The sequence below is a fragment of the Pseudophryne corroboree genome, chromosome 5, assembly GCF_028390025.1.
Source record: "Pseudophryne corroboree isolate aPseCor3 chromosome 5, aPseCor3.hap2, whole genome shotgun sequence".
NCBI classification, from domain to species: domain Eukaryota; kingdom Metazoa; phylum Chordata; class Amphibia; order Anura; family Myobatrachidae; genus Pseudophryne; species Pseudophryne corroboree.
This window is the reverse complement of record NC_086448.1, coordinates 117183017-117197663: the sequence shown is the minus strand read 5'-3', so window position 1 is coordinate 117197663 and position 14647 is coordinate 117183017. Positions and strand designations below refer to the sequence as shown.

Genomic DNA, 14647 nt, shown 5'->3' with positions numbered 1-14647 from the left:
GGACTGCCTGCCGCAATGTGTAAAAAGGGGGGACTGCCTGCCGCTATGTGTAAAAATGGGGAATCTGCCTGCCGCTATGTGTAAAAAGGGGGAATCTGCCTGCCGTAATGTGTAAAAAGGGGGACTGCCTGCCGCAATGTGTAAAAAGGGGGAATCTGCCTGCCGCAATGTGTAAAAATGGGGAATCTGCCTGTCGCAATGTGTAAAAACGGGGGACTGCCTGCCGCAATGTGTAAAAAGGGGGAATTTGCCTGCCGCAATGTGTAAAAAGGGGGAATTTGCCTGCCGCAATGTGTAAAAAGGGGGGACTGCCTGCCGCTATGTGTAAAAATGGGGAATCTGCCTGCCGCTATGTGTAAAAAGGGGGAATCTGCCTGCCGTAATGTGTAAAAAGGGGGACGCTGTCTGCCGTAATGTGTAACAAGGGCACGCTGTCTGCCGTAATGTGTAAAAAGGGGACGCTGTCTGCCGTTATGTGTAAAAAGTGCACGCTGTCTGCCTTAATGTGTAAAAAGGGGGACGCTGTCTGCCATTATGTGTAAAAAGTGTACGCTGTCTGCCGCTATGTTTAACAAGGGCACGCTGTCTGCCGTTATGTGTAAAAAGTGTACGCTGTCTGCCGCTATGTGTAACAAGGGCACGCTGTCTGCCGTTATGTGTAAAAAGGGGACGCTGTCTGCCGTTATGTGTAAAAAGTGCACGCTGTCTGCCGTAATGTGTAAAAAGGGGGACACTGTCTGCCGTTATGTGTAAATAGTGTACGCTGTCTGCCGCTATGTTTAACAAGGGCACGCTGTCTGCCGTTATGTGTAAAAAGTGTACGCTGTCTGCCGTTATGTGTAAAAAGTGTACGCTCTCTGCCGCTATGTGTAACAAGGGCACGCTGTCTGCCGCAATGTGTAAAAAGGGGGACGCTGTCTGCCGTAATGTGTAAAAAGGGGGACGCTGTCTGCCGTAATGTGTAAAAAGGGAACGCTGTCTGCCGTAATGTGTAAAAAGAGGAATCTGTCCGCTGTAAGGTGTAAAAGGGTATCTACCTGGTGTAGTGGTGCTACTGTGCGGTGTAATTTGAAGAATGGAGACTACTGTGCACCGTCTTATGAATTGGTATTATTTTGTGGCCACACCCCTTCCCCACGAAGCCACGCCACTATGTATTTTTGTGCGCACCTACGGCGTGCACTGCCCCTGTTTTGCATGCAGGGGTGGGGCTCCGATGCCGTTTCTTGCACACAGTGCTAAAATGTCTAGTTACGGCACTGTTGCTAGGTATCCATTTCTCTGTCCCTGAGCAGGTCCCCCTCACCAGATCCTCTCCAGGGGTGAGGGGGTGGGCTTGGATGGGATGTGGGGGGGGGGGCCCAAAGCATTTTGTTGCACCTGGGCCCACCGCTCGCTAGTTCCGCCACTGATATATATATATATATATATATATATACACACATGTTTAATATGCTATGTGTATATGTATATAAATATATACATAGGTGTATATATGGTATATATATGTGTAGATATATATATATATATATATATATATATATATACACACACACACACACACACACAGACACACTAGTTTTATAGACCCAGCATATACTGGGTCACCTCAGTCCCCACCCCCGTGCTTGGTTCCACCCAGTTCTGGAAAAAAAAAAAACCCATGCAAATCCTGCGTTTGACACTGAGTCATCCTTATATCACGCTGAAGCCACCACTGGAGACACCGTACCAGGTAAGTCACTACTAGAACACCAGAGGTGTTTTGTCAATATTCTAATCATGTCGACATTTCATCAGTGTAGATGTGAGTACCCCTTTCACATCGCAAAAATAATCCGGTATCAACCCGGCATATTGCCAGGTCGACACGGGTCAGTGTGCGATGTGAAAGGGGCCTTGGAGAATTCCCGGGTCGCCTGACCCAGTAATTCAACCATGGTAATAAGAATGGTTATTATAATACCGGGTCAGTGGCAGTGTAAACGGGTTCCTGGGTCGATGTGACTCGGGACCCGTTTACTACATAGGGAGAGGCAGCGCGGAGGTGAGCTCATCTTCCAGTGCCGCCTCCACCCCCACCCCCGCTGCCGGCTCCGCCTCCCATCGCTATGGTAACCGACCTGGCAGAGGCTCCAATGCCGAATCCCACCTGGGAAGGATCCATTTCCAATTCCCAGGTGGGATCAGGCATTGGAGATGTGAAAGGGGTAATACTGTGTTACGTAGCTCTGCTAACTAATAGAGATACTGATACGGAATATTGGATAAAAAAGTTTAACCAATGGGCCCCTATAAAATGTAAAGTTTCAACATAATGATTATAGCTGTCATTTCATTTCTTAGTGCAGCACACTGCAGAGGTTGATGCAGGGCCATACTATGGGATAACCAGGCTCAGCATTCAATAATGGTTCTATTTTATTAGTTCTAGATACATTGTGAGGCAGTGACAGCCTTGTGTTACAGATTGCGTTGTACAGACAATAATGGAAGCATTGTTACAGCCGCACACCGCTGTGAGTTGTTTGCACGCTGTTGTGGTGAGACGGTTATTACCGTATCTCTGCAGAACTGTAACTTTTCTATGTCTTCATTTCCTTCTAAAAGCCACTATTTGGTGAATATGTAGATTATTACATCCACTGAGCTGATCTGTAAGATGAGAAGATGGATTTGACTTCATACCTTGCATGAAGTGACTTGTCTGCTGCATCCATAGGCACATAAGGGTATTAATCAATGTAAATGTTTGTCTCAGGCAACTTGATCCCAACGCTCAGTTATTTCTCTCAGGGGACACTTTGCTAACAAACGTGCAGAACCTTTCTGGCATGATACAGTTACATTAAGGTCACAGGGAACCCTACCATAGGTAGGCACTCCCTTCCCGAGGACAGTGAGAGTGTAAAGGTCTGTCACTACCAGTTAGTCCATTAGAATGCCTCAAAGGCAAAAAAAAAAAAAAAAAAAAGCAACTCGTGTGTTTATCCAAAACCAGTTTTACCCAACAGAGTAAAAATACAGGTTCCTTGCACTTGTCCCTTCCTCATATGCAAAGTGTTATATAATGTACTGCATAACGCTCAGCTCACATGGACAGATATGAGGCACTACTTCTATATAAGCATAAAATGGTATTAGATCTCTTTGGGTTATACCGCTATACTGTACAGTTTTGTTTTATGTCTTTTTTTTAGCAAACAGAGGATACATCATAACCATCATTCACACAAATACATACATAGCGACATACTTATATACAAGTATTTATTTTTGAAGAAGCCCGAGGCCCTTATTAAATTAGCCGTGGCAATTTACTGCAGCTAATTGACCCCCTCCCCCCAGGCTATTCAATTAGCCCCAAAGCTGCACTGAGGCAGGCAAAAAAAAAATCCAGATAAACAAATCGCTTTCACGATCGCAGACGAGAAAATACATAGGTCTGTGAACTTATCAAGGATTCTATGTGTTTTCACAAAAAAACATAATTTTTTTTCGTCCGAAAAAAAGTGATTTAATTGAATTGCTCCCCCCTCCCCAAACAAAACAAAAAAAACTTGGGAAAAATCATTAAGAAACAGAACAATGTTCTTTTCGTTTAAAACATTTTTTTCGGGGCGGTCACCGCTCATAGACTGTTAGCAGGTGTTCAATATTGTTCACATGTCATCCATGACAAATTTACCCGTAACAACAAAATGACCCTTTCTCTTGTTTATTCATTAACAGTTATTTACATAGCACTTACATAATAGTTGGCACTTTACAGAGAATTCTGAGCCAGTGGAGCTTACGATCTACAGTATATTCCCTACCACATGCCCACAGATACACACTAGGGTTCATTTATGTTGTCAGAACAAATGAACCTACCAGGGAGTTCTCGGATTGTGGGAGGAAACTGGAGAACCCAGAAAACAGCTGCATAAAGACAAGGAGAACATACAAACTACACACATACACAGTCCTGGTTGGAATCAAACCCATGACCCCAATGCTGTAAGGAGGTGATGCTGACCACTGTGCCCCCATACTGCCATATATAGTTTATTTGATTGTTGGTAAATAACTCAGTTAAACTGCAACCCAGGGAAAGACTTTGCAGTACTGATACATCATATAACCACAAATCTCCATGGCATCCCAAGCCTGCTAGTTTGTACAAAAGTGAGCAAATATTATTTAGTTCAAACAGTTTCTGTTGGCTAAATGATTGCGGGGCGAGCCATAGACAGGAGACTACATGTGCCCAGGCCTCTGAGATTGGAGATGTTGCATTAAATATACAGGCTAGCATAACTCTAATTTATTACCACACTGTAGAGGTACAGAATGCAGCCATTAGGTCTCTAGTTACAATGTCAACATTCAACATTTTGACATCAAAATGTTGACATTGATATTGACATGGTTAAAATGTCAACATCATTAATTTTAACACCTGCAAAATATTGACATTAACAGGATGTCAACATTGTTAAAAAGTATTTCAATAATACATAAAAACACAGCGCTTATATAACCACCAAAAAATCTATTATCATGAACTATTTTAATTGATATCAAGTTTCTGCAGCTCCTACTGGTGGTACTGTTCCACCCACTAAATACCAGAAATACAATAAAACTTATAAAGGAGCGCTAAAACAAAGATATACGTTTCAATTAAATTATAACTATTTTATTTCTATACACTCCACATAGAGCAACAACGCAGGCGTGTCAGAAGATAACGCAGGCGTGCTGAGGAAACGGGGGAGTGGCTGGCCGAACGCAGGGCGTGTATGTGACGTCAAAACAGGAACTAAACTGTCTACAGTGATCGCAAGGTAGGAGTAGGTCTGGAGCTACTCTGAAACTGCATGAAAATTTTTTCGAGCAGTTCTGCTAACCTTTCGTTCGCACTTCTGCTAAGCTAAGATACACTCCCAGAGGGTGGCGGCCTAGCGTGTGCACTGCTGCTATAAGCAGCTAGCAAGCGATCAACTTGGAATGAGGGCCTTGGTCACAAGCAGACCTATGGATCGTTACTTAGTAAAGCCTTAATGGACGTTTATTTGGAGACAAGGGCATGGGATTGAAGTAATTGCACATTTTAAGAATATTATTTTAATTGTTGCTCTATGTGGAGTGTATATAAATAAAATTGTTATAATTTAATTGAACCGTATATCTTTGTTTTATTTCTGTCAACATTGTTAATGTCGACATTCATAATGTCAACATTTCCAGGAGGGTTAGGGTTAGACATGGCACTAGAGTTAGGACTGCCATTAGAACACATCTAACACATCAACATGCTATTATGATCATGTTAACATTTCAATGTCGACATTACGACCAATTATATTATACCACACCCTAAAAGGGCTTATTTTGCATATTTAACCATTCCTTTTTACCGGGGTAGGAAACCTTTGGCCCTCCAGCTGTTGTTGAACTACACATACCAGCATGCCCTGCTGCAGTTTTGCTATATGGCCATGCTAAAACTGTTGCACGGCATGCTGAGAGGTGTAGTTCAACAACAGTTGGAGGACCAAAGGTTTCCTACCCCTGTAAAAAGGAATGGTTAAATATGCAAAATAAGCCCTATGCAAAATAAAAGGTATTTCTAGCTAAAAATGACATTTTTATCCAACAATCCCCTCTAGCTATGCCCATATACACAGCCACTAACATTGTACACTGGGGGTCATTCCGAGTTGATCGCTCGCTAGCAGTTTTTGGCAGCTGTACAAACGCAATGTCGCCGCCCACTGGGGAGTGTATTTTCGTTTTGCAGAAGTGTGAACGCTTGTGCAGCCGAGCGCCTGCAAAAACATTTTGTGCAAAACAAGACCAGTCCTGAACTTACTTTTCGTGTGCGTTGATTCTAATGTTGGAGGGCTGGCTTTTGACGTCACACACCCGCCCAGCGTTCGCCCAGCCACACCTGCATTTTCCCTGGCACGCCTGCATTTTTCTAAGCATTCCCTGAAAACGGTCAGTTGACACTCAAAAACGCCCCTTTCCTGTCAATCTTCTTGCGTCCGCCAGTGCGAATGAAAAGGTCGCTAGAACCTGTGCAAAACCACAAAGGCCTTTGTACCCGTACGTCACGCGTGCGCACTGCTGTGCATACGCATGCGCAGAAATGCCAAAAATTTTTTGTCTGATCGCTGCGCTGCAAACAACGGCAGCTAGCGATCAACTAGGAATGACCCCCATTGACAGAACAGGACTGTGGCTCTGTCCAATCAGCACCACCTGTATGAGAGACTACAATCTCACAATGGCAGAACAAGATGGCCCCCAGTGCGCGTGAGGTGGATGGGGGAGATTTGGAGTTTCTGAACGACCTACTGTAGTAAGTGAAACAGAATTCCCATTGTTCAGCTAGTTTTTTGAGATGTGGCTAAAAAGCTGTATTTTAGCTGGAGCCACCCTTCATTTGTCAAGAAATGGTGTTACTCACAATTCCTCTAAAGCCCATACCTGAGGCAATCATTTCTGTATTGTTCAATTGTTCATATCCTGTTCATTATTGTAGATCAAAGTGCATCACCCAACCTAAAAATCAATCCGCATCGTTCTCCTTCTTTCAGTACAAATATATAGAGATATACTTTTTAGCATTAAAAGGCACCGAGCATACAACTGTCGTCTTGCATTGCTGTAACACAGACATATCCATGATCCACACTGTAAATATATTTCTGATGTTTAACACCACAAAACTGTTTCACATGACTAAAGTAACAACTTTCGTTTTCAGCAGCTCTCCAATGTTTTTTCAACAAGCTAAAGGCGGGCATTGCATCCAGCAAGTTATAGGAAAACAAATCAGTATTTTCTTCCCCCCTTAAAAACTCACGCTGTATACAATCAGGTTTCACTTCTATTTTATTAACAGTAACTAATCTGCAATCAGCAGCTTGTTCAAACATGAATGCCACAGACATATCAGAACCCTTACACACTTCACATGGGAGGACAGGGCAAATTGAACATTCTGCAAAAGCAGAGAAAACAAATACGTATCTCCGTCCATGCTTTAAGAATACTGTACATTGCTTTCCTAAGATCATCCACAGTCAGCAGCAAATTCAACACTTGTATTACAAGGCATGTGCGTCTGAGAAGAGGCCACTGAATTGGTTTACTAATTAAAAGAAAAGGTTTTCCAAAGCACGCTTTGTGTTTACCTGTCTGCAAGAGACGAGACGCCCAGGAGAGCTACTGAGGCATCCGAGGCGCAATCCAAATTAAGACCATGTATAGGCACTTCTATTCCTTTGACGCTGTCAGGTAAATACTGGTCCCATATCTCTCTCCTGTACTTGCTTGAAAACTGCTTGCAGCTTAAAGGACTTTTTTAACGCTGCAACATGTTGATTCTGCTGCCTTGACATGCTCTCTCAGCCATGACATCATAGCATCTCCAAGGCTACAAGAACCCCACCTGGCAGTCAGCATTCAAAAAGTTACTTCTCAGATCTAGTGGCCAAGGCTAAAAAACGTGTTAGCACTATTCTCCTAGTGATGTATCACTATCAGGGCTGTCACCACCTCGCTGGCTGGCTGAGTGAGTGCATTTTACCAGTAAAGAGGTTGGATGGGTTTTGCAAAGGGCCATTGGTCTTTACCAGCACAATAGGCTCTCATTATCTGCCCCTCCCTGTCTGACAATGTAGATATCTGTAGAACAGTGCCACTATGCATTGCTGGCAGCTTGGCGTACAGTTGGAGAGCTCCGCTTTACTGCCCCAGCAGGTTTTTCTCTATGTGATGCCCTGTGGCCATTCTTTTTTTTTTTTTTTTTTAAAGTTTTTCTTTTGGACAGTCTGCTATTAATTAATTTATTTATTATTTAATCTCTCTCGTTCAAAAAAATATCTTCAGTACTACTTTCATTTTTTAATTGTAGTCAGTATTGATGTAGCCTAAATGTTGCTTAAACAAAGCTAAAAAAAACAAACAAACAAAACCAAAAAAACCCACACATAGAAAATGATGTACGTCACTTTTGGCAAATCATTTTTCTTCCTGTGCAATTTCCTCTGAACTCTCAACAGTCCCAATTCAGTCCTTATTTCTGGCAGTCAAATGGATGTGGCAGGTGGAAAGATGTGCAATCTGGGGGACAAATGGGTGTACCAGGGGGGATCCGGTCTGAAGGTCGACACTGACTAGGTTGACAATGTTTAGGTCGACCACTATAGGTCGACAGTCACTGGGTCGACAGGGATGGAAGGTCGACAGGGTTTCTATGTCGACATGTGCTAGGTCGACAGATCAAAAGGTCGACATGAGGTTTTAAAAAAAAATTCATTTTTTTGAACTTTTTCATACGTAACGATCCACGTGGACTACGATTGGAATGGTAATCTGTGCCGAGCGAAGCGAGGCACCTTGCCCAAAGCATGGCGAGTGAAGTGAGCCATGCGTGGGGACACGGTGCACTAATTGGGGTTCCCGGTCACTCTACAAGGAAAAAGTTAAAAAAACCACCTCATGTCGACCTTTTGACTTGTCGACCTACCACATGTCGACCTAGAAACCCTGTCGACCTTCCATCCCTGTCGACCTAGTGACTGTTGACCTATAGTGGTCGACCTAAACATTGTCGACCTAGATACTGTCGACATTTGATGATCCACACCCGTACCAGGGGGTGGTAGATTTGGAGCTTGTCATATGGTGACCCCCAATTTGACATTTGTTGTTAAGGCTCTTCCTGTATCTCCATCCCATACGTAAGCAGATTGCTGCAACAACACACGTATCTAGGGCTTATCTCAGTATAATAAATACGCGATCAGTATGATATCCCGGCTGTTGGGATCCCGGCGGTCAGGAGACCGACGCCAGGATCCCGACAGCCGGGATACCGGCAGCGAGCGCAACATGTACCCTCGCAGGCTCACTGCAGTCGCAATACTTTCAGGCCTCGGTCGCCACAGGGTATTATTCCCCCTCGGGTAGTGGCATGGACCACCACCCGAGTGGGGATTCCAGCCAGCGGTGGGGATTCCAACCGCCGGTCTTTCACCGGGTGAAGGGATTCCAACGTCCGTATCCTGACAGCTGGGATCCCGGCAGATGGTAAATTGACTGCCTCCCAATGAATACATCTCTATTTCTAAATAGTATAAATAGTATACAGTACTTCATTTGAAAAGTAATGTATTTGCAAAAAAAATCCCTCTATTGCTTTAACTCCATGAGTGAGCAACTTAACTATGAGTGGAAGAGTACGCCATACTGCCATGCCCTCGCTGTTAGAGCTTGACATACAATGCAGCCTGTGAGAGTGTGGCAGCTAATTGTCTATCCTGGGGTCATGAAGTGCGGAGCAGGATTTCAGCGAGACTTCCTGCTCCAGTGTCAGAGTTAAAGGATTCCAGCTGTGTTATAAATAGAAGGGGATCACGCGTGGAATCTGATAGGACAGGGTCTGTGTTACTAGAAGTGAACATCTTAAAGCACTGATATAGAGATGAACATCGGAAGACAACTGTTAGCAGCCACTGATGTTTCCAAATCAATGGAAGTTCTTTTTCCATTGAATTGTAGTTATTCAACATTTATTAGCCATCAATGCAGTTTTCCAATGCCCATCTGATGGCCGGCTGCTTCTGTGCACCTGCGGACACCCAGAAGCTCAGCCAATATGCACATGCATGAAGGTTCTGCACACTAAATGGTTGAGATGCAATGGCCATCAATCACATTGCGTAATTTGATGTGGAAAGTCCTGCAACCATTCAGTGCCAGGTTTCCGATGTCCACCCCTACATACGTGTACACAGGGCCGGCAACAGAAATCTTGGGGCCCAGTACAGTGATATCTCTGGGGCCCCCACAGAAAAAGAATAATATAAAAAATAATATATATATATTTCCATCCTATATATATATATATATATATATACACACACACACACACACACAAAACACAATGCTGACTAGCACTCCACTTTCCAGCTGTGCTACCTGGGTGCCCTCCCACAAACCAGCGGCTCCAAAACACATGCAGACAAACGGGCTCCCCGGACTTCAAATAAGCATACATACTTTTCAACGTTTCAGGTGCATTTATTACCCCTGTGGGCCAATCCGACCGTGTCTGTATATATATATATATATATATATATATATATATATACTGCTCAAAAAAAATAAAGGGAACACTAAAATAATACATCCTAGATCTGAATGAATGAAATATTCTTATTAAATACTTTGTTCTTTACATAGTTGAATGTGCTGATAACAAAATCACACAAAAATTATCAATGGAAATCACATTTATTAACCCATGGAGGTCTAGATTTGGAGTCCCCCTCAAAATTAAAGTGGAAAAACACACTACAGGCTGATCCAACTTTGATGTAATGTCCTTAAAACAAGTCAAAATGAGGCTCAGTAGTGTGTGTGGCCTCCACGTGCCTGTATGACCTCCCTACAACCCACACAAGTGGCTCAGGTAGTGCAGCTCATCCAGGGTTAATCTATGGTTAGCTCTTATTAACCGTGGCCACTAGCTTTCTCATGCACCCCTGTGTGGACTTCATTATCCTGAACCTGTCTCAGCTGTTTTTTAGCAATCATCTTTGAGCCAGTGCAATAGGTGACTAGTGTGCCTTTAAAAGCCATATAGTCTGTGGCAGGTACACATTACATCTAGCAGGCAGATGATGCAGCAGTGTGGTAGTCAGGTTTTAAGACTCTGTGATAGTGTAGGACCTGTATGAAGGTGGGGTACCTTGAATCGGTATACAGGCTTCCGTGCATTGGCCAATCCACCAACTAAACCCCCATCATTTATTTATTGAATTGTTGAGGATAAGTGAGTTTACTTTGGTGAGTGCTGGGTTCTCTGTTTGTATTTATTAGAGCGATGTGGTCATGGGCTACATGCACCCCGCCCTGTGAGTGGTAAGTACAGCTGTGTACCCCGCTTCTGTGGTGGAGAGTGCAGTGTTACATGCACCCCACCCTGTGAGTGGTAAGTGCATAGCTGTGCCCCGCTTCTGGTGCGGTGAGTGCTGTGGTTTTTACTCTGTGTGTATATGAAGGGGTTAATCTATGGTTAGCTCTTATTAACCGTGGCCACTAGCTTTCTCATGCACCCCTGTGTGGACTTCATTATCCTGAACCTGTCTCAGCTGTTTTTTAGCAATCATCTTTGAGCCAGTGCAATAGGTGACTAGTGTGCCTTTAAAAGCCATATAGTCTGTGGCAGGTACACATTACATCTAGCAGGCAGATGATGCAGCAGTGTGGTAGTCAGGTTTTAAGACTCTGTGATAGTGTAGGACCTGTATGAAGGTGGGGTACCTTGAATCGGTATACAGGCTTCCGTGCATTGGCCAATCCACCAACTAAACCCCCATCATTTATTTATTGAATTGTTGAGGATAAGTGAGTTTACTTTGGTGAGTGCTGGGTTCTCTGTTTGTATTTATTAGAGCGATGTGGTCATGGGCTACATGCACCCCGCCCTGTGAGTGGTAAGTACAGCTGTGTACCCCGCTTCTGTGGTGGAGAGTGCAGTGTTACATGCACCCCACCCTGTGAGTGGTAAGTGCATAGCTGTGCCCCGCTTCTGGTGCGGTGAGTGCTGTGGTTTTTACTCTGTGTGTGTATATATATATATATATATATATATATACACACACACACACACACACACACAAAACACAATGCTGACTAGCACTCCACTTTCCAGCTGTGCTACCTGGGTGCCCTCCCACAAACCAGCGGCTCCAAAACACATGCAGACAAACGGGCTCCCCGGACTTCAAATAAGCATACATACTTTTCAACGTTTCAGGTGCATTTATTACCCCTGTGGGCCAATCCGACCGTGTCTGTATATATATATATATATATATATATATATACTGCTCAAAAAAAATAAAGGGAACACTAAAATAATACATCCTAGATCTGAATGAATGAAATATTCTTATTAAATACTTTGTTCTTTACATAGTTGAATGTGCTGATAACAAAATCACACAAAAATTATCAATGGAAATCACATTTATTAACCCATGGAGGTCTAGATTTGGAGTCCCCCTCAAAATTAAAGTGGAAAAACACACTACAGGCTGATCCAACTTTGATGTAATGTCCTTAAAACAAGTCAAAATGAGGCTCAGTAGTGTGTGTGGCCTCCACGTGCCTGTATGACCTCCCTACAACCCACACAAGTGGCTCAGGTAGTGCAGCTCATCCAGGATGGCACATCAATGCGAGCTGTGGCAAGAAGGTTTGCTGTGTCTGTCAGCGTAGTGTCCAGAGCATGGAGGCGCTACCAGCAGACAGGCCAGTACATCAGGAGACATGGAGGAGGCCGTAGGAGGGCAACAACCCAGCAGCAGGACCGCTACCTCCGCCTTTGTGCAAGGAGGAACAGGAGGAGCACTGCCAGAGCCCTGCAAAATGACCTCCAGCAAGCCACAAATGTGCAAGTGTCTAATCAAACGATCAGAAACAGACTCCATGAGGGTGGTATGAGGGCCTGACATCCACAGGTGGGGGTTGTGCTTACAGCCCAACACCGTACAGGACGTTTGGCATTTGCCAGAGAACACCAAGATTGGCGAATTTGCCACTGGCGCCCTGTGCTCTTCACAGATGAAAGCAGGTTCTCACTGAGCACATGTGACAGAGTCTGGAGACGCCAAGGAGAACGTTCTGCTGCCTGCAACATCCTCCAGCATGACCGGTTTGGCAGTGGGTCAGTAATGGTGTGGGGTGGCATTTCTTTGGGGGGCCGCACAGCCCTCCATGTGCTCGCCAGAGGTAGCCTGACTGTCATTAGGTACCGAGATGAGATCCTCAGACCCCTTGTGAGACCACATGCTGGTGCGGTTGGCCCTGGGTTCCTCCTAATGCAAGACAATACTAGACCTCATGTGGCTGGAGTGTGTCAGCAGTTCCTGCAAGACGAAGGCATTGATGCTATGGACTGGCCCGCCCGTTACCCAGACCTGAATCCAATTGAGCACATCTGGGACATCATGTCTCGCTCCATCCACCATCGCTACGTTGCACCACAGACTGTCCAGGAGTTGGCGGATGCTTTAGTCCAGGTCTGGGAGGAGATCCCTCAGGAGACCATCCACCACCTCATCAGGAGCATGCCCAGGCATTGTAGGGAGGTCACACAGGCACGTGGAGGCCACACACACTACTGAGCCTCATTTTGACTTGTTTTAAGGACATTGCATCAAAGTTGGATCAGCCTGTAGTGTGTTTTTCCACTTTAATTTTGAGTGTGACTCCAAATCCAGACCTCCATGGGTTAATAAATTTGATTTCCATTGATAATTTTTGTGTGATTCTGTTGTCAGCACATTCAACTATGTAAAGAACAAAGTATTTAATAAGAATGTTTCATTCATTCAGATCTAGGATGTGTTATTTTAGTGTTCCCTTTATTTTTTTGAGCAATGTATATATATATATATATATATATATATATATATATATATATATGTTTCTGATGAAGGAGTAAAATCCGAAAGCTTAAACTCAGTTGCTGGTGTGGATCCCGTTATTGCCTGCTTGTGACAAGTCTGCTGAGTGCCGCCTACATATGCATGCTTTTATCCTCCATGAGGTATTGGAAAGTACCTGGGCAGTTTATCCTCATTGCTTAACTCATGAGTGCAGGATACATTGTATGCTATATACTGTATATATATTAAAGAGCACCGGAATTGGCTGCGCTATATAAGAAATTGTTATTGTATGTATATATATATATATATATATATATATATATATATATTCTCCCCAGTGACTCCATTCTTCATTCCCAGATCCCCTGTCCCATCACAAAGCCCTCACCAATCCACTCTTACCCCGGGGAGAGTCTCATCTGTGCTGCACTTGCAGTATCCAAACCCGAAAACCGCACAGCAGGTACCATGCGACCCTTACAACCCACCAGAAGAGGCTGACGCACGGCACGGGAATCCTGGCCAGCGGAGTCAGTGTGTGTGAGAAGCTCCTGTCACTCTGAGGCTGTGCCCTCACTGCCTACAACTCGCTGCCCTATTTGGTCAAGACAGCTCACATCCCTGCCAGGCATTAAGCGTCGTAATCTTGGGGCCCAGTACAGGTGTCCCCTTTGACCTCCCCAGTCGCCGGGCCCTGCGTGTACAGCCCCAGCGTCAGAATTTTTAAATAAAGCAATGAACTGTCAACTGACCTTTAAAGTACCTGGATAATTTTGGGGGGTGGGGATTTTCTTGGTTGTATGTATGTACATTCATTCTTTTTTTTTCTTTTTACTTAAATAGACCTACAGATGTGTCCTCACGCATCCTTGCTCAAAAAAACAGCATGGCGTGGCGTTTCTGTAATGCATGTGCATCGCGTGAACAAGCACCGCCACACGGCTATTGTCTGTTGGGAGAGCCTACAGTATTATTATCCTCAATACAACAACTTTCATTTCCAATCATTTCCAGTCAATTTTGACCACCTAACAGCTCACAATATTGTTCACCAATATAGGCCAAAGGCTGGCTGGCTACACTAAGGGGGGCGTGTACTAAGCAGTGATAAAAGTGGACAAGTGAGCCAGTGGAGATGTTGCCCATGGCAACCAATCAGCATTGATGTAACATTTACAATTTGC

The 14647-nt window shown here is 44.2% G+C and overlaps 1 protein-coding gene across 11 annotated transcripts in view; it reads right to left on the bottom strand.

Moving 5' to 3' along the window:
• KIAA1217 (KIAA1217 ortholog) overlaps window positions 1-14647 on the bottom strand; it is a 1254604-nt gene that overhangs the window by 449942 nt on the left and 790015 nt on the right. The window contains exon 1 of one of the 11 annotated variants that reach the window (XM_063921612.1): window positions 7191-7209. The exons of the other annotated variants lie outside the window; for them this stretch is intronic. The gene's annotated coding sequence lies outside the window, so the exon portion shown is untranslated. Of the gene's footprint in view, window positions 1-7190; window positions 7210-14647 lie in introns of those variants that run through there. 11 annotated transcript variants of the gene reach the window in all.